This window comes from Peromyscus leucopus, chromosome 11, assembly GCF_004664715.2.
Source record: "Peromyscus leucopus breed LL Stock chromosome 11, UCI_PerLeu_2.1, whole genome shotgun sequence".
NCBI lineage: Eukaryota > Metazoa > Chordata > Mammalia > Rodentia > Cricetidae > Peromyscus > Peromyscus leucopus.
The window spans coordinates 39780338-39801672 of NC_051072.1; the positions used below are offsets into that span (position 1 = coordinate 39780338).

Below are 21335 nucleotides of genomic sequence, written 5' to 3' on the forward strand. Positions count from 1 at the left end.
AATGCAGCTAAGCTGACCTCAGCTCCAAATTTCAGCCACTGTCTCCCTACGATGTTGAATGCTCTCTGCGGGAGAGACAAGAGAGAGAGAGAGAGAGAGAGAGAGAGAGAGAGAGAGAGAGAGAGAGAGAGTGAAGAATATGTGCATAATCTGCCTTTGTAGATCTATCTGTTCAGATGTTGTAGAAAGGGACATAAACCATGACCCTTCTCAACTGAGGTCACAGCACTTAACAAGAGGGCGGAAGAGCCTGGGTCAGAGACTTCGGGGAGCATGTTTTACTCCTACCTCTCCTTAGTGTAAAGCGTCAGAGATCTTCTGATACTCCAACTTAGTTCCCAAGATGATGCTCTCACACTTGGACAAAAGCCTCAGAGGAACAGGAATGAGATCTAATTTCCCCCTTTCAAGAAATATTCCAATTCCCTCATGCTTCATTCCACAGACCAACGCTCTCGAACGCGACTAAAGAACCACTCTTCACATTTGTAGGGACTCGCCCACGCTCCCCACACTCCCACACCCTGCTTGCTCTCCCAGCAGTCCATCAAAGGTAATTTTTACTAGAACACAATGGCATTGAGCCATACTGAAAGCAGTAAAACAACAGAACAGAGAAACAGGCTGCCTTCCAACGCACAGATTCTCTATCCTAATTTAACCTCAGAAAGGAGAAGATAACTCCTTTCCTCAGTATAAGAAATGCGGTTGTGAATATCCACACCAAACATTACCCTGTTTGGATTTTCATTAGGAAGGTATACTTCGTGCTACATGGAGAGTTCCAAATCTAATTTATTATGGGCTTTCTGTTCAAACGTGTCCTCCTACTGCCCAGGTTAAGCAACACATCTCTATTCAGAATGAGGTGGTTTATTCTGTGTACTGTTTTTGCTTGCTTTTTTTTTTTTTTTTCTTAATCTCGAAAACACCTCTAAGATGACAAACTTACTATAGTGATTAACAGGACTGACTCTGGGGATCAGTTCTTAATCTTGTATTTCCACAATCATTTCTTTAAATTTTTAAAAATATATTGGATTTTATGTGCTTTGTCTGTGTGCATGCTTCTGGGCCACGTGCAAGTCTAGTGCCTACAGAGGTCAGGAGAGGGTGCCATATGCTTTGGAATTGGAATTACAGATGATCATGAACTGCCATGTGGGTGCTGGGAACTGAACCTCAGTCTCTGCAAAAGAAAGAAGTCCTCCTAGCCTTGAGGATATAACCACTGAGCTATCCTTCCAGTACAGTGATTTCTTAACTCCATCTTAGACAGAATCTGTAAGGTTATACATTTTCAGCAGAAATGCTAAGCAATATGAATGATAAGGGCATATTTTAGGTTCCCCATACTAGTAAAATGTATAAAGAAGATTTATTTTTCAAAAATGTTCTGTACATATTTACAAGATGTGTCAAATAAAAGATGTAATCAATTCCATAAAAGAAGCTTCTAAATATCTTAATGGTAAGTCTAGGATGGGACCATTGGACATTTCATTGTTAGCCTTTAGATTGACAATGAACACGTTACGATCCAATCTCTCCTTGAGATTTTGACCTTGATTTATTCTGTGATTAAAAACAAAAAGCTTGCAACCCGTACTTTTAAAGTAAATTAGTCAATCCAATTTAAGCATTTCAGAATAAACTCTAAGTAGCTAGAATGTCTTTACAACTAGAGTAATGTAATGAAGAGTGTCCCTTCCCGTACCACAAGGCTTTGTTGGTCTTATTTCTTTGCTCCAACCAGTTGTGGAATTTGGCTCCTTTTTACTGGTACTCTGCTTCATCATTCAACGTCTTAAACCCTCCTCTTAGTCCTGTCTCTTCCGAGTGCAAGATTGGGTCTGTCATCAGTCAGAGATGGGCCGGGGAAGAGTGTCCAGGGTCCTACCCCTCTGCTAAATTATTGGTAAATAACTCCTATTCTGGAGAAGGCAGGGACACTGGCATTAAATGAGCAGTCACTGGGAAGCCCACCATGCTCAAATGGACAGTTCTAAACCCACGGTCACACAAAGGTGGCTGGCCCTACTTACATTCAGCTGATTACAAAGCAAAGCAGAAATACATGAATATGAGAAAGAGAGTAGGGGAAGGAGATGTGACAGGGATGGAAAAGAAATGAGAGGATAAGAAATGAGAGTAACAATGATGCACTGTATACATATAGAAAATTATCAAAGAACAAGTTTAATAAAACTCACAATAAAAAACAATAACTAAGTGATTTTTCACTTCTACTTTGCTTCCAAGCCAAATATATAGCCTATCTTATGATTGTCCCAGAGAAAGTAGGCTAGAACTTTTCCTTTTCAGAGGGGTTATTAGAAAAATAAATTCCAGAGGCAAGATTATGCAGATCCTTGTAATGCCTTTTTAGAAATGTTTACTAAAACCCATAATGTAATCTTTTTATAGTTAATATATTTCTCAGGTGTACAGGCCTTTGTCAGTCATAGGTAATCTTTTGTTTGTTTGTGCTTATGATAATGCTGATGTGGGAATAATTTAAATGCAAATTAGGAGCCATCCAAAATTTATTTTGTTGCTGTAATATTAGGCTACTCAGTCATTTTTTCAGGATTAAAAAAAATATGAGAATTGGTTTAGATCTTTCAACTGGTGAAAATTTTGTTTTGAAACTCTCCTCTGGTTTTGTTTTCCTCATCAGTAAACAGACCTTAAAGCAGTTCTATATGGTTGTTTTTCTAAAACTAATTTTTACATTGCTAAAACAATGATCAGTGGCAATATAACCGCAGACCTTAGTGCCATGTTATGCAACATGCTGTTCTGATTTGAAAAGATTTAGTCTATAGTGCAAATTTAGATATCCAACTTTAGAAGACCCCTGTGAAAGAAGATTTTCCTTGTATGGTGTTTAATATATTCTACAAACTACTTTGTATTGTTAACTCTTTCAAGCCAGTATGTCCAAGACTTACCATCCTTGCAATAGTATTTCCTAATTGTCACGCCAGACTCTAGGTTTAGGGTCTGTTTTGTTTGGTTGTAGCTGCTGTTTTGTTTTTACTTTTTCAGATTCTGGAAGATGTTATTATTATTATTGTTTGTTTACTTTTTTTCATCACAACCAGTTTCCTCTCCCTCCTCTCCTCCCAGTACCCCACTCCTTCAAATCCTCCTCCTGTTTCTTTAGATACAGGCAGGCTTCTCATGAATATAAACCAGCCATAGTATATCAAGCTGCATGGGGCATTTATGGGATGAGCTAGAAACCTAGAGCAATGGAAACTCCCAGGAATCTATGAGGATGGCCCTATCTAAGACTCCTAGCAATGGGGGATAAGGAGCCTGAACTGGCCATCTGTCATAACCAGGCAAGACTTCCAGTGGAGGGACTGGGACACCATCCCAGCCACAACCCTTCTACCTACAATTTGTCCTGCTTGTAAGATATTCTGGGGTAAAGATGGCACAGAAACTATGTGAGTGACCAACTACTGATGGGCCCAGCTGGAGACCCATACTCTGAGAGAGAGCTCACCCCTGAGGGCCAGGAGCCAGAGGCAAGATACCTGAGACACCTAGGATGGAAATAAACAGAACTGGTTTAGGGATCTTTAAGGAGAATTGACTTTGAGGTTCTTTTCTCATATTTTAGGTCCTAATTACAGTTACCCTCTCTCTACTCCTCCAAGTCCCTCCCCACCTTCTTTGCCATCTGGACCTGGAGAATTCTTCTTCAGAATCTCAAATGTCTCAGGAACTCCAGTCATTGTCATATGCTTTCATAGCAGATAAGAACTGAACTATGTTCCCCTAATAATACTCAGCTCATTATCCGTCACTGGGAGAATTGACAGGTATTAGTAGGAACTTCTTTGGAAAGAATGTGTGTATTAAGGCAAAACTCAGAAAACATCCATGTATTCTAGAGGGGAGATTAGAATTGCAGGGGGGTTGTTCCATGTCATTAGCAGCTCTGTGGATTTGGGATAGAGCACAAACATAACATTAAAACTGGTACTGGATATTCTAGTAGACAAAGGCTAAAACTGGAGATTTTTAGATCTTGGTTTATGACTTATCTTTCTTGGACTCTGATGAAATTATTTAACCTCCACATGTTTCAACTTTCTCCACGTTTCAGTTTTCCTACCTGTGAAGTGAAAACAGTAGTTCCTGCATAAGGCTGCCTATTGTTTAGCATAAGGTAACACGCTAAACATTCTTCACTTGTCAACTTTTACTAGATAGAGAGAGAAAGACAATGAGGACTATTACCTTGTTTTGTGGTTTGGGAAATGTATACACACATGCACATCTATACATGTATGTATACACACACTATAGGCACCGTATCTTAATGTGTAATTTTCTCAACTTTCATATTGCTGCCTGGTTTGCTTCTGGACTACTTTTTCACATTTTTGTTTAGCCAATCACCACATTTGTTGAAGTTTTATGAAATATCACTATACATACAGCTAACATTGTAAGGAATTTTAGAAATCATGTCTGTCTGTATCCATTTCTTCTCATCACACCAACACTAACCCTGGGGCAAGCCACTGAAGACCTTAGAATGCATGGCCCTTCTAGGTACATTCTATTTTTACGAGAAAGCACTCCGCAAAGAACAGATAGTTTATTAACAGAGAAGATGGCCTAAGAAAACCAACTCTGAAGCATGGGACTACGACTGAGTTGTGAAAGCTGAGGGTAGCAGAGAGGCAGGATGTGTTTAGGTGGAAGGAGGGCTTAAGAGGTAAGGCATAACCACCAGGCTTCTGAGACTGTTGTTTTGACAAATGTATATTTTCCCAACTTTTCGGGTATGTTCTGTCTCTAAAATAATTATTCATAAGAACTTCATGTATATGTACATATTCTTCTCTCTCTTTCTCTCTGCTTCCCCCCCTCTCTCCACTCTGTCTCTATCTCTCTGTCTCTCTCTTACACTACAACAAAGAAAAATGACTTTTAGAGGACAAAAACACCTGTGCCAAAAGTTTACTGCCTAGTTTTTTTTTTTTTTCTCTTTTGCTTGGTGATTGCCTTCAAAACATTTATATCAGCAACAACTGATAAGCACGAGGCACTAAGAGCAGTAAGGTAAAGAATTGCTCCAGTATTGAGAAGAATGCCTCTCTCAGTAGACTATTAGGAATTAGAACGAATTCTCTTTCAGTTGAAGAAGGGAAAAGGTAGAAGGAGAAGAGAGGGACAGAGACACGGGAAGGGAGGTAGAGCGTTCACACCAAGACAGAGAAGAAAATACTACTTATAAAGAATATTCTCCAGAGGGAAAGGCATTCAGTTTTTAATTTCATGCTCTTAATTAATTGCAATGCAAACCACTCTCATTAGGAGTCCATTTTAAGCCTACCAGCTTGAACAGTCAAAGGGGAGTAATTACATGGAAGCTCTATCTTTATCTCTGTATTGAGAGCTTTGTTAAGTTTGCCAGGGCCATCTCAAGAGACTCTTCCCTCTGCTACCCTTATTCTGTTATACACACACACACACACACACACACACACACACACACACCCCACACACACTACATAAATATAATACTATGTATGAGTATATATACTTATATATATTTTAAAACATTTATATATGTTAAATATAATATATGTATTTACAAAGCACTGAAATGAAACTCAATTTTTCCTCTGCTTCTTCTAGCTAAATTTTACTACTGATAGGATGATTAAATCCTAGAAAACTTCAAGCACTTCCAACATCTTGATTTCTATACTTGATACATTTTTATAATGAATTCTAGGGCTGTGTGCTTATCAGGGTTCTGAGTCACAAACAACAGATGTCAACACTAGGCATAAACCATAGAAATGTACCAATGCATACAGAATAGTATTGAGAATGGGCAGGGAGCTTGAAGAGTTAGACTTGAGCAGAATGAAGCAAAGCTAACCAGCAGCCAGGGGCTTAGTAGTTTATAGTTTACTCAGAATTCTATTTGTCAACAGCATGCTGCATACTGGCTCTAGCCACACCATCAAGAGCCACCAATACACTACCCTGATCTTTCCCAGTCAATAGAGTCGCATACTATGTTGCGGGTCTGCCTGACCACACAGAGAAACAGAGCCTTGCTCTCACTGCCAGAAAGTAATCCGTGAACCCCTGACACAGGGCATTACTAATGAAGGCTGAACTCTCTTTCCTAACCATCTCAACAGCATAGGTTCTAAATTCTGCCAAATCCCAATGATGTCTCTCTTAGAAAGACCTGGCTCTAGAGCTTTCTAAATATCATTTCTTTACCCTTCTGAAAGACTACACTTCGAGAGTGGTATCACCTTTGTTTCAGCGACACTAATGCTTGGTTTTCTTTGGTCAATTGCTTTTTTTTTTTTTGAGGTTGTTATCTAGAAAGTGGTCAACAGAGACATGGTCATATAAAGTGATCTGGGGGCAGTCTGAAGGTCCGAGGGCTTTCCCCTTTGTTGCCAGAATTCCTATCTGATTACATGTAAGCACATATTTCACATTTCACAGACTCACTGACACTGTTCACACTTTCTCCCTAGTACCTCACTCAGTGTCTATCATAGATTGGGGCTGAGCAGATACTTAGATTAGTGAAACATCTAATAAAGCTTGCATTTAATACTACAATCTTGTTGATGAAATAAATTATTTCAGGAAATTTTCATTTTCATATTGCTTTCCAATACTTAGGCTCGTGCAGGTAAATTTTACAGTACTGTAACTTTAACATGAATATACTTGTGCGTGGTGATATTTTAATAGTGCTGAAATGTGATTTTATTTGTATGTTAATAAATAAAGTTTGCCCGGAAATCAGAGTTCATTATCGAGCCAGGAATAGAAGTCAGGTGGTGGTAGCCCACATCCTTAATCCGATCACACGTCAGGCAGAGTCTCTGTATGTTCAAGGACACAGCCAAGTGTGGTGGCCATTGAGTCTTTAATCCCAGTACCAACCACAGAGACAGGAGGTCTGTATAGACAGGCAATGATGAGGAAGTCATGTGTCTGGGCTAAGAGCCAATGAGAAGGCAGAACAGAAAACATTAAAACTCAAGATACACAGGAAGAAGGTCTCACTCTCAGGGGAAGGATGGCAGTGACTGGTAAGCTAAAAGTAGTCTTGGCTCTTCACTAGTGCTCTGACCTCTTGGGCTTTTAACTCTGTATTTGACTCAGTGTTTCTTATTTAATAAGACCATTTAGAATATCATCTACACTTGCGTTTGTTTGTTTGTTTTTTCTCAAATGGGCTCTAAAGACATCCATAGTTATGATAGCCATCATCTCCATGACTTCATAATGGTCCGTGCAAGTGAATTTTCACTACCATCGATTCACTGTTTGCCAATAGGAAAGGGTATCTTTGACACATAGGGAGTTTTACAGAAAGAAATAACTTAAAACTATCATTCCTCAACTCAGTTTCTTGGGCTGAACTTACTAGAACCTATAAGTCAAAATAAGATGTGGATTCTGGTCTTAGTTTCTTGCAACAGTCTTCTGGAAGTCAATTAACCTTCACATTTCTTATGAAGACAAATTGCAATACTCTCTGCTTTGGTCTCCATGGAGCACACTGTCATTTTGTAAATATAGCATACTACACAGTGGCTAAATCATGGTCACAAGTACTATCTTAGGACATTTGGATTGAAATTACAAACTGCCCTGCCAAGATCACAAAAGATAGTGAAAATTTTTGCTTGTATAAATGTCACATATAAGCTGGTAGTGTTAGGTCTCAAGCATGCTATTCTATCAGATAGCATTAAATAAAAACAAAAGACTCGAGATTTCATAGTACTAGAAGGTGCTGTGTAAGGTTCTGAAGGAAGGAAGCAACTAATAGACATGTGGGAGGGTAGGGAGGAGGAAAAGGGAACAGAAAGTGGTGTGATTACAGTCTCAAAAATAAAGCACACACTCCAGAAAAGTACCTGTGTGGTCGATATATTGTGCACCCCAATAAACTTACCTGGGGGTCAGAGAACAGAACAGCCACTATATTAAACACAGAAGTCAGGCAGTGGTAGCACATGCCTTTAATCCTAGCATTCAGAAGGCAGAGATCCATTCGGATCTCTAAGTTCAAGGCCACACTGGGAACAGAGCCAGGCATGGTGACAGACCTTTAATCCTAGCACTTGAGATCTGCTGTCTTGCTTGGGAAAAACACCCATCTTTAACCCCAGGGAAGATGGCAGGACGCAGAAAGGTATATAAGGCATGAGGCCCAGGAACTAGACGCTTTTAAGCTTTTAGGCTTTTTAGCAGCAGTTCAACTGAGATCCATTTGGATGAGGACTCAGAGGCTTCCAGTTTGAGGAAACAGGATCGGCCGAGAAGTTGGTGAGGTGAGGTTAGCTGTGGCCTGTTCTGCTTCTCTGATCTTTCAGAATGTACCCCAGTACTTGGCCCTGGGTTTGTTTTTATTAATAAGACCTTTTAAGACTCATGTTACATCTGTGGAGACATGAGAGTCTCCTGACTACTTGTGGTTTGAATGAGAAATATCCCATAATCTCAGGTGTTTGAACCCTGAGTCCCCAGTCGGTAGTGCTGTTGGGGAAATTTAAGAGGTGTGGCCTCGCTGGAGGGAGACTTTGAGAGTATAAAGACTCATGCCATTTCTAGTTTGCTCTCTCCACTTCATGAGGGCAGTGGGAAGATCTGTGCTCAGCTGTCTTCTGCTGCTGCCATTCTTCCCTACTACGGTGTTGACGCTCTTATCTCTCTGCAACCATCAGCCAAAATAAATTCTTCTATAAACAAATACACCTTGAGTTACTTTATGTAAAATTCTGAACATAACATATTGTTTGTAAATTCATGGGGAAAAAAACACAGTACATGTATTGTTTTATGAAGGCTACTATAATGACCCAATTTATTGAAGAATGCTTTCTGTAAATAGAATTATCCACATAGAATACAATTTCACTCTTGATTTTACTGCCAAAATTGGCAGCATGATGAAACTGGAATAGCGCTCACATCCCAGAAATTGTGTTTGAGAATAAAAAAGGAAGCTATGGTGTTTAAGTCAGCCATCGTTCCTAAGAAAAGAAACTTGCAAATGAAAACCCAAATGCTACCTCAGAACATTTAAAAAATAATTAGTTTAAAAAATATAAAGTTTAAAATACATTATAATTCAACTGGACATCAAAGTGAACACCCATCTTTGAGAAAGAAAAAATAAAACTTCTGTGCTATATTCTATTACAATAAGTCTAAGAAACAGCCGGATAATGCAGAAAATGTCAATGTCTTTAAATACTAGAAGGTGTCGTTGTTTGTAATAGATGCTTAAAATCTCAAGACCTCCAGAGTACCATAGTAGAACTTTCAGGGACGTTTACAAGCCATGGTCAACCTGCCTCATTGAGTGAGCATCTGTGTGTTAGAAGGCAGCTAGAGGATGCTCATAAATGTTGGGGAATTTTGCTCTCATTATTACTTGCCAGAGAACCACCTGAGATAGGGGTTCCTTTCTCTCTCTGTATTCTTTTGACATCTCACGTTATTCTTGCTCTGTCATTCTTTCCCCTATTAAAATCCTTCTCTTTGTTCTCATGTTCAGTGAAGTCCCGATGATTTGTTTTTCTCCCCATGGTGAACAGACTTCATTTACAGACTTTCTATTGAAGGACCAACTCACATTCTTTCAAATCACCACACTGTCATTATCCATAGTGATTTTAGTGTTGAAGTAGAGTTACAGTCCAGTAATGGGATTTACTTATTAGTGTTTCCTGTAACTTTTCACAATGAAGTAAGTGGTTTAGAGGGCTCACTATTAGAAAGCATTTGACTCCCAAACAACTTGTTATTTAAACAAGTCAGGTTGCCATGAGAAATAATCAGCAATTGATACTAGATGCTAGTATGATGAAGTCACATCCTCTGCCCTCTTTAGTGTTTTGGAGACCATGAAATACAACATCTCATTTTATAAATGAAAACTCCTGCTATATCTCCTGCTATAAAGCACTATATTACACATATATATACTGGAAAATATCATGATAAAACACACAACCAGGGAATGATTATTATAGATACCAGGAGTTCTGTAAGAATGAAAATGAACCAAACTCTGAAGAAAGGAGTTTGGAATTTGGTAACTACTCTATCATTTTGTAACCTGTGAACATGGTAGATAATGTGAAACCTCAGAGAGTCTGTGATGTGTAAAGAAAAGCAGTCAGCATTTTTTTGTTTATTTTAGATTAGAAACAAAAATTGCTATGGATGAAAGAAATAAAATGCCATTTGTCAAGAAATAAAGTAAGTAGAAATTACTCCATTACACTGAGACTAATTGTAGTCTTGAAGAATCACAAATTATAAAGCCAAAGCAGACTAGAATTAATTAAACAAAAAGCCTATGATGTTTGGTGATTATCCTAAATTTTTAGAAAGGAACACTATGTAAATAAAATTTATGTGGAACAAAGATGACTGGACTGCTACTCACATCACCAGTGAGGCTACCTGGAAAACGGGACCCCAAAAAAGACACGGAGAAATGGATGAGATCTACATGAACAGCCTGGTCATGAGTGGGAACAATGAAGAGCGACGGTCAAGGGAAAGAGAGTGGGAGATCCTAGCTGGATCAAGAAAAGAGTGGGAGAACAAGGAATAGGAGAACATGGTAAATGAAGACCACATGAGAAAGGGAGGAAGCAGAGAGCTAGGGAGGCCCACGGAGATCCACAAAGATACCCCGCAAAAGACTGCTGGCAATGGTCCAGAGACGGCAGGAACTGACCTACTCTGGTGATGGGATGGCCAGACACCCTGATAGTTGTGCCATAAACCCCATCCAAGGACTGAGGAATCTGGATGCAGACATCCACGGCTGGGCCCCTGGTGGAGCACTGGGAGTCTAATTAGTGAGAAAGAAGAGGGTTTATATGAGCGAGAATTGTTGAAGCCAAGGTTGGATAAAGCACAGGGACAAATAACCAAATGAATGGAAGCACAGGATCTATGAACCAATGGCTGAGGGGCCCCAACTGGATCAGGCCCCTGAATGGGTGAGACAGTCATTTGGCTTGATCTGTTTGGGAGGCAGCTGTGCGTTGGTGCCGGGTCCTGGGCTCGTTGCATGAGTTGGCTGTTTGAATCCTGGGACTTATGCAGGGACGCTTGGCTCGGTCTGGGAGGGGGGGGACTGGACCTGCCTGGACTGAGTCTACCAGGTCGACCCCGGTCCTTGGGGGAGACCTTGATCTGGAGGAGGTGGGAATGGGGGGGTGGGCTGGGGGGAGAGGGAGGGGGGCGAGAGGGGGAGTACAGGGGAATCTGTGGCTATTATGTTGAACTGAATGGTGTTGTAAAATAAATAAATAAAAAAATAAATAAAATAAAATAAAATTTAAATGAACCATAGGCAAAAAAAAATGAGTTTCTTCTATGTGGTATCTTCAGTATTTATCTATCAATATTTCGGAATATTGCTTCTCATCTCTTTGTAGTCATTCCTTTTTAAAGCCACAAATAGCTCAAGAACAGTGTATTGCTGCTTAATCTCTCACAGTCACATTTATGTGTCCCCCACTAGCCTTAGGCAGCTGTGCCCAGTAGATTATAGATGTTCTATATAATGTTCAATAAGACCTTGGCAAATGAATCTCCCGATACATGAGCATATAGTCAATACAAGGTGTGGGCTCAGTAAGGAGGCTGTGCCATACAAACCTCTTGCTTCATAAATCTTTACAACTAAAATACCTCAAATACAAAGTGCCTACTGTTAATACCCCTTAACGTTAGAAGGCACAAATTTGAAAAGACAGAGCATCTGCTCTAATTGTATGTCTGTTTCTCTTCTGTTCATCTTCTGTTTGGATTTCAGTTTAGGCACAGAATGCTAAAAGTTTTATTAATTTTCACTTTTGTGTGTATTCACTCTGGTGTACTCTTTGTACCTAAGAGCACTAGGCAATGAACGGCTGATTGAAAATTTTTTCCTCTAACTGGCATCTGGGACCAGCCCCCATGTGAATGACACACAACTCAGAGAAATGAGTCTGTAAGAGCCTTGGAAAATGAACTTTATAGGACTAAATAATTCTCCCAGGCTCTCCTTATTTAATCCCCAGGAGGGATCCTTTCTTCCCTCAAATTCTTTTCATTTTTAAAATAGGCCATAGTGATATAAATGTACCCAGTGTACTCCTCCAGACAGGTAATAGGACACCAGTGATGAGGAAGTGCTTGTAATATTCTCCACCCACAGACAGGCCTGGATATACATCCATCCAGAGCTGTGTCATCCTATCACCAGGGAACAACTTGCTCCTTGGATCTCCTTTTATTGCAGCTGATGCAGCAGTGGAGGATGACTAGAGAGATTTAGCACTGTCTCTCCTCCCTGTCCTCTGTTCTTCTGTGCAAGGGACCACTTGTCTTGTAAGTGGCAAGCTAAACTCTCATCAGACTATCTGGGGTACATGGGCCATCCAGGAAACATAAGTTAGTTCCAGAGCTTGGGGGTCAGACAGAACTCACGATTCTTCCTGGGGAAATATTGGGAAGTCAGTGTTCACTTTCAGAAGTAAATTGAATGGCCACCTCTACCGTCATTTCAAATATCACTGAATTGCACTTAAATTAGGGCTGCCATTTGTCAATAGTTGCTGGAAGCGAGATGAAGACTGACTGAGACACATATGACAAGTCCCATAGTGATGGTGACTTTCTGAACCAGAAACAAAAGTCGACCTCCCTACCACATCTGTTAGAACATCTATCTCCACCGCAAAGGTTATTAGTAGAGGATCTTCTGCAAGGAAGCTAGCAACATCAGCATCAAATTTGATTTTTATTCCAATACTTTCCCCAAAGAGTGTAGTAGTAAAAGCTCTTGTTGTATATTAAGCACACATGGTTTGTCAAGAACAAAACAGTGCTAACTGTTTTGTCTTTGAAACTAACCTATGAAGGAGAGACTCCACTATTTCTACTTTATCTTATATAACTAAGTGCTTGAAGTTCCTTCCCAAGATGGTATGCTAGTGAGGGACAAGGTAGAACTCACAGTCAAGCCACCTAATCCAGAACCTTAACTCCTGACCAATGACTGCCCAACCACCAAAAGCAGTGTAATTACAATTTCACCCTTCTTCTGTCTGTATCTCTACTGCCTGCAAATTCCTTTCACCACCATCCACCATCTGAGGAGCCAACAATCATCCTCTCCAGAAGAAATTACCCTGGAAGTTAGTGGCATGTGTGCTAGCTGCTGTCTCCTTATTAAGCAGCATCTACTTCCTGTATTCAGAACCCTACACATAGCATTCTTTTTGTCTGGGCCATTTTCCCCCTCTCTGCTCTTCCTCCCTTTGCTTTTCTTCTACCTTCTGCCATTATTTCACCAGGTCTCTTACACTCTCATTTCTTTGATATTCCATGGTAACATTTGTTTCTTGAATGCAAATGCTCACATTTTTAAAGAACTACCATGTTGAAAAAACACAAGTGAAATGCCAATAAAAACACAAACTTCTGTCTATGAGAAAATGTCTAGATTACCTAAAGGATCCTTCAAAATTAACAAGTAAATGAAAAAAAAATCCCTAGGAAAATATTCAAGTGAACATATCACAAAGAAGGTATGCAAATGTACAACAAACATCTCAAAATGTAAATAAGTTCACTGTTCATCAGGGAAGCATAAATTAAAACCATATGAAATATCTACTCACTAGTATAAACATACTCAAAAAGACTACAAGCATCAAGTGGTTAGAACAGAGGATAATCGTATGTTCTGTACATTGGTAGTTTTGGGGTGAAATTGTTGGAGCAGATGAAGTCCTGAGTGAATGTGTATTATTGACATGGCAGAGCCACATCAAGAATCCCTAAACCTCAGATTCATGGGGATGACAAAGCCTTCCTACTCTGAGGCTTAGAAGAATGGCAAAGCCTTCCTTGGGTTCAAATACAAGTGCTTATGAATGGTTGAAGAATGTGTGTGTGTGAAAACTAGCAGGGGCAATTCCTCCTCCGGGATGACTGGAACCTGAGAGTGCTACACTACAGAACTACCCCTCCTCCTTGCACTGTACATAACAAACACACTGAATTTAAGGGTTGCACAGTGGTACCCTCTATCAGATGGAGCACAGTCCTCCTGACCCCAACTTTTCTGTCTGTGTGTCTGTCCTTTCTTCAGTGTCTGTCATTTCTTCATTTCCACATCGCCACAGGTTTACAGAAGGAAGCCATGCAGGACACAGCAGTGAAATATTACCTCAAAACAGAAAAGAGAAAGCTATGCACATTTTACTAGCACAGAAATTCCATTCCTCGGACTGTAACTGAATGGAATTAACACACATGCCTAGAAAAAGACTTGTGCAAGAAGGTGCAGTGCAGCTCCAGTTATGACATCACCAAGCCATAAGTAATGCAAATGCCTATCAACCTAAGGGGACATGGAAATATAAATTGTGGCATAGCCAGGAAATGAGTAGCATATCTTAACAAAAACATAAGAAACCAATGATATTTTCACCAATATTGACAAATTCAAAACAAAATACATTTTGAACAAAGAAGCCAAACACCAGGAATGCTGGGATACCGTCTTGTCTCTTTGAAGTCCAAGAACAGGCAACACTAGTCTTTATTGATTAAAAGTCAGAAAAGAGGTACAGACTCAAGATTTACATATTTTACTTTGTGTACTTTATGCCTTAATAAGATTTTCAAACATTAATGGATTGTAAATTACTTAGGAAGGATGTATATAACATTACAGCACTCTGGATTACTTCATTGCTGACATTAGAGATTTCAAGCCATTAACAGCTGTCCTTCTTACTTCAAAGAGAGTCAATAAATGTGCAGGCAGCTTGAAAAAAAATCCCTCCCTGTGTGGAACACTAACTGATGGAAGCTTTCAAGTTTCTTGGTGTGTTGAGTCTTAAAAGTCTTGTTGAGTACTCACAACAATAACAATAACAACAACAACAACACACACACACGCACGCACGCACGCACGCACGCACGCACGCACGCACACACACAACAACAACAACCCCTAACAGCTTAGGCATAATTTTAGGCAATGGCTAAAGAGTATATTCAAACACATTCACACTACTTAGAAAATAGCCATTCTCTAGACTCCATACAACATATGTAATCATTAACTCACATTAACTGTAGATACCTGCACTGAGCTCACAAAAGACTGGCCCTATTAAGAATCACCAAGGAAATGGGAGGGGCTTATGGGACCCTACCCTTTACCTATGAACTATTGGCTATCTACAGATTCTGTCTTCTCTTGTGTAACCTTACTGAACCCATGAGACTTCAGTAGATAGTTCCAAACCCATGGTCACACAGATGACATGCGTTACTCTGTGTGGATAACAAAACAAAATGAATAGGCATAAACAAGAGTGGTATTTATGGTGTCAGTGGACAGAGGTGGCAGGGAGGTGGGGATCATAGCGGCCAAGCTGTACATATGTGAGACTCTAAAATAATAACAATAATGATAATTCAAACATTCAAACGCTGAAAATAAAGATCACTCCCTTCCTAGGAAAAAAAAAGAAAACACATCCAAGTAGAATTATGCAAGACTTGCTAATTGGAAGCCCTCCCTTTCTTTTTGCATTCTCTCTAAACCAAGTACCTCATGAAGAAATGAAGTGCTAGTGTCTATGACCTCATTATTACAGTCTAAAGTTCCTACACAAGTACCAGTTGCTCCCAGGGCTGCAGTGTGGTTCTACAGGAGAAGAATATGCTTCTAGATTCACTATTGTCTGATAACTGACAGAACCATATGATATTGAAGAATAATTGCAAGTGGTCAGCTCTGAAATCACATATATATGAGCAACAATAAATGGACTCAGTAGATGACATTTTTTATGTTTATGTAGATAAATAACAGTAATAATCAAAGAAAAAAGAGGTCATAGTTTGAGAAGGATTTAGGCATGGGATGGGTTGGAGAAGAGGAATCAGAGGAAGGAAAGAAATGGAAGGGGAAAATTGTATAATTATTTCTTAATTAAAAATTAAAAACAAAAAAGCGTTGAAGCTTAGAAAGGAAATTAAATCCAAATGGCATGAAAGTCTCCTATCCCATCAAAACATATATAATTCCTAAAACCTCAGAGTGAGTCAACAAGAGGACCTGAGGGGCACACTGACCTTTACTAATGGCTAAGTAACTTGGTCGTGATCCATTTCACTAAAGTGACATGAATCTCTCCTTTCCCTTTGGAGGTGGTTTGGAAGGTATTTACTGCTCTAGTTTAAATGAGATGGCTAGAGGGTAACATCCCTAACTTTACCTTCTATTTTCTGCCATTTACATTTCTTAATTTTCTGATGCTAGACATTGATTTCGAAACTTATTTTTGCTTCCTAAGGTCATAGAAGTCCCTTGGGTAACTCCCTTGTCTCCGTTTCCTGCCAACTGGCTATTCTTTGTGCTTTCTCTTGACTGCCTTTTGGAACAAAAAGCCATCTTTGTCATGTCTTTGTAACACACGAATTACTTCATCATATTGAATAAATATATAAACATTAAGCACATTACTGACACTTCAATTCTCTGGTTCTTCATTAAGAGAAAAACAAATTTGAAACAAAAAAGTTCTAGGGTGCTGACAATCCAGAAACCTGAATCCCCTTGGCACCTGGGGACTGTTTGTTTGTTTTGAACACACATTCAAATTTAATTAAACAAGTTTAGCTCTTACCTGAAGTTTTTAATTATACACATTATCAAACTACACAGAGATAATATTAAGTACATTTTATCATTTTCCTTTAAAAGCACATGAGCTCAAAAAATGAGAAATCACGTTTGTTCACCAAATTTTTCAGGTACCAACATTAATTAAGTCTATCAGGGACTTAAATTAGTCTACTGAAATTTAATTAGAAAGCCTTCTTCCTCAAGTGTGGAGAAAGCGAGGTAATTATTCTAAGATGTACCTTGTATACAGAAAAGAGTTGATCAGGGCTGACTGTTGAATTTAAAAAGGTCGATTTGAAAGAATGGCCCTGAGTTGGTGTTTGGGGATTTATTTCTAGAGGGTTCTTCCTTCACCATTTCCTGTATACCATTTCTCTGTGCCCCAACTGTTTGCACAAACACTATAGTTTTTACCTCCCACACACTTTCCTCCCTGATATCTGGACTTGTACATCCTAATCTTCTGGGTGGAGAATGTGATTATTGACAATGGAAAATCTGGATACTGATTTCTTAGAAAGGATACCCCGGCAGAGGGCATCCTCAGTTAACACTTTACAAATGTTCCCTTGCAACTCATAGATGGAGGAGTCACAACTGTTTCACTCCCCTTTGAGAGGGGAGTCTGAGAAGGTTGGGTCTGACCCAGTGTTTGTGTGTCTTTTTCTTTGCTGATTTTTCGTTAAAACTGATTGTTATAGTAATCCACAACCATAAATGTAACTAATGTCTTCTGGGAGTTCTCCAAGATGATCACTTAGGGGTGATCTTGAGAATGCCTGGTATCTTGGTGTCTGAATCCTAACCTTCCCCTCTACACCAGTGAATGCAGTGATGTTGATCCAAATTAAGTTCAGGGCTATAGTAGTTTTTCAAAGAACCTTTAGGTAAGATTACCGTACTCAACTCTCACCTGTCATGGTATGAAACAGCACAGTATTTGTACATTTTCCTTATACATACTTGACTAAGAAAAAAACAACAATGCATATTTCCAATTTCCATTTTATTAAAGTGAATATTTATTATCTTCTTATTTAGTAGCAATTGTTTCACTTTCTTTTTTAAATAGTGTGGGGCTTGCAGACTGGTAAGTAACAATTTTTAGAACTAAATTAAATATTTTTTTGGAGTTGTTACTGGACAAATTTCTTTTGATCACAACTTTTTGTAAATCTGAAAAGTGCCTTCCCTAGGAATTCCCTTTACCCTGCACAGAATGAACAAGAGTCTCTTATGTACCGTAAGTTCATTTTTCTGGCATCTCTTAGGGAATACTTGGGAGTCTGTGTACATATGGCTTCATTCTTGTTCCCTTCCACCTAAACTTGTTTAAGAGGCAGCTGGCCAGATGAATATGGATAGTGGATATGCCCACTATCCCCATTTCACTGTGTTTTATGGGCTAATGTTGCTACTGAAGAGTTAAATCTCCCTTGATAAGCAGAACACCACCACCAAAAAGATGAAGAGTACTAAGTATGCTAAGTAGGAAGCCATATGGAGGAGACAGACGTTGGTTGACTGCCTTCTAAATCAAAGTGCTTTATTAATATAAGTACTAATAACTACTAAAATAGCATTAAGATAAGAGTGTCAGAGGCCAGATTACTGGGCTCATGCATTTAATTGCATATCTTCTTTTATTCTAATTACAGTGTAGTCTAGTCTTGATTCCAGATTCATTTTCCCTCAATGAATTGTCTCCTAATGTTTCTGCACGTGTCTGCCAACATGATAATGAATGCATGAGTTATCATTAGTTAAGAACTTTAAGAATCACTTATGGCCAGTGTAAGTTTTCCTGGTACAATATCTTTTTCCTGGATTCTTATGAACTGTCATCGCTACCTTTCAACACCTTCCTGCGAAACATTTATGCCAGATGTCTCCTCCTGTGGAGACAGATGTTACCTGAAGAAACCCTCTCACTGTTTTTTTCTTTTGTTCCTGATTTAAAAACTTATTGTCCTTCTCAAATCAAACAATGGGCCACAAACAAAATCCCCCCAAAATCACATGTAACAATCACCATGAAAAATGTATAACGTGGAAATGTCACTGAAGGTACTCACTCACCCACTTGAGTCTGCAGACGTGATAGCAATCAGAGGCAGGATTTTCAGGGGGAGGACTGGTTGGCCTTGGGATGTTCTCTGATTCACTTCTCAAGTCAGTTTGTTCCAACTGTCTGAAGGCAAGAGGAGGGAGCTGGATACTGCGGGATGAAAGTCTCCGCACAAGATAGGGTTCCATCCCACGGAAGGGGTCCTCTTCTTCATTACTAGAATGCAATGTTTCCTCGGAGGCCTAAGGCAAAATTCAAGAAAGTTGACAGAATTAATAAAAGGCCCAGTAGGTGTCATTATGTGGTGGCTTTAATAAGTTCTTGGGGAAAAATAAGTGCAGCTATACATGCAGAATGCTGTTTAGAAACAAACAACATAAGTGAGAGAATATCTGCTGAGAAGCTGAGATGTAGGTTTTTTTTAAAGCATTTTTAAAATTCATTTTACATACCAATCATGATCCCCCTCTTCCCTCCTCCCACCCCTCCAGCCTCTCCCCCAACCCACCCCCCATTTTCTCCTACAAGAAGTTAAGGCCTTCGATGGGGAGTCAGCAGAGCCTGGTACATTCAGTTGAGGCAAGTCCAAGCCTGGCATCAAGGCTGCACGAAGTGTCACACCTTAAGCACTGGGCTCCAAAAAGCTCATGTACCAGGGAGGATTGTGATCATACTACCATGGGGCCCCTTAAGCAGATTAAGCTACACTACTGTCTCGCTTGTACAGAAGGCCTAGTCCAGTCCTGTGGAGGCTCCACAGGTGTTGGTCCAAATTTCATGAGTTCCCATTGGTTTTGTCTGGTTGTCTCTGTAGATTTGTTTTTAAACAGTGGGTTTGCTTATCATTGTTTTTATTTAGGTTTTATTTGGGTTTGGCTGTAACAATTGGTGTTTTTAGCAGTCTTAGAATTTACTGACTTTGTGTATGAATCCTATAAAACCAAACATGTTTTCTTTCTCCCTTCTGTGGAATGAATTGCAGTAAATCCATTTGATTACATGTATTAACATGCATGTGCTGAGATTTGGGTGTAAGTGCATTTTTTCCAACAAATGTGCTTGCAAACAAGGAGAAGGTAATTTTTTCCCCTTATTCTTTAACTTTTACTTCATAATTTTTATGGTTTTCCAATTTTAAACAATCAAACTATTTCTTTTTTTTTACAGTGTTTCTATCTTTAAAATATTTAAACTTTTATTCTTTCTAAATTATTGTTTAATCATTTCCCTGTTTTTTGCCTTGTTTCTCCTTCCTCCCCCAGTGCTGGGATCAAACTCAGGGCCTCACATACGCTAGGTAAATGATTTGCCAGTAAAACATCGCCAGCCCTTCAATTTTTTTTGAGACAGGGTCTCTCTAACTTTCTCAGGACATCCTCACATTCAATAGCAGCACAGCTGGTTTGTACTTATTTACGATCCTCCTGTCAGAATCCCTGGAGTCGCTGAGATGACAGACATATGCCACCACATCTGGAGATACACACACACACACACACACACACACACACACACACACACACACACATTATTTTGTTTGAGACAGGGTCTCATAGTCTAGACTGACTTCAAGCTTGATAAGTAGTTGAGGATGACTTTGAACTTCTAACCAGCCTGTTTCTATTTTTTCAGTTCTGAAGTTTTGGTTGAGCCACAATGATTAGGAATGAGTCTTTATACATGCTAGGCAAGTATAAAGCTGATCTATATCCTCAGCTATGTGTGTGTGTGTGTGTGTGTGTGTGTGTGTGTGTGTGTATCAAGCTCAAGGTTTTTTGTGCTTTGTTGCTTTCCTGGTCCAGCAGTAAGGAATTGAGCTCAGTTCTATCCATAACTCAGGCTCAGAGAACCCTGCTGGGCTTTTCTTCTTAAAGAACCAGGGGCACATCACGTAAGTTCCTAGCAGCCAACCAATCCCCAGAAAGCTCAGTTTATGGGGGTCTGAGGTCCTGATCTTGGAAAAACCCCTCTGCCATAGCAGCAGAGGAAAAGCTACAGCATTTGACAGAACAGTATCTGTGTGTGGCCTCCCAACTAGCCCACCACACCTTGTCAGGCCAGGCCTGCCAATGAGACTAGGTGAGTATCATGGAGTGGGAGCTGAGATGTCAGATCTTGCCCTTTCTAGTAAGCACTGGGGTCCACACTAGCATCCATTCATGGGACAAAAGCCTCAGACTTTTCCTAGAGACTGCAGCAGTCAGTCCAGAATCCCTGGGGAGAAGCACAGTGGATACAATGCTTGCTCTACAAATGTGAAGATCTGAGTTTGAATCTCTAGCATCCACATTAAAAAAAAAGCCAAGCACAGCAGGAATCTAAATGTTGGTGGTCGGGGTGGTGGAGACTGGCAGATCCTAAGATCTCAGTTACTAGCCAGACTAGCTGAAATGACAAGCTTATGCCCTGTCTCAAGGCAATATGGCAAAGAGTGAGAGGAAAACCTCTGGCATGCGGCTTTTGTTTCCATGTGCTTGTCCATGGGTAGGCACAACTGGATATTCACAAGCATGAACCACA

General features: G+C 39.7%; 1 protein-coding gene across 1 annotated transcript in view; it reads right to left on the bottom strand.

The window, feature by feature from the left end:
- Pde4d (phosphodiesterase 4D) overlaps positions 1-19057 on the bottom strand; it is a 912160-nt gene extending 893103 nt beyond the window's left edge. Inside the window, exon 1 of the mRNA XM_028885080.2 lies at positions 18827-19057. The gene's annotated coding sequence lies outside the window, so the exon portion shown is untranslated. The remainder of the gene's footprint in view (positions 1-18826) is intronic.
- Between the last annotated feature and the right edge of the window lie 2278 nt (positions 19058-21335).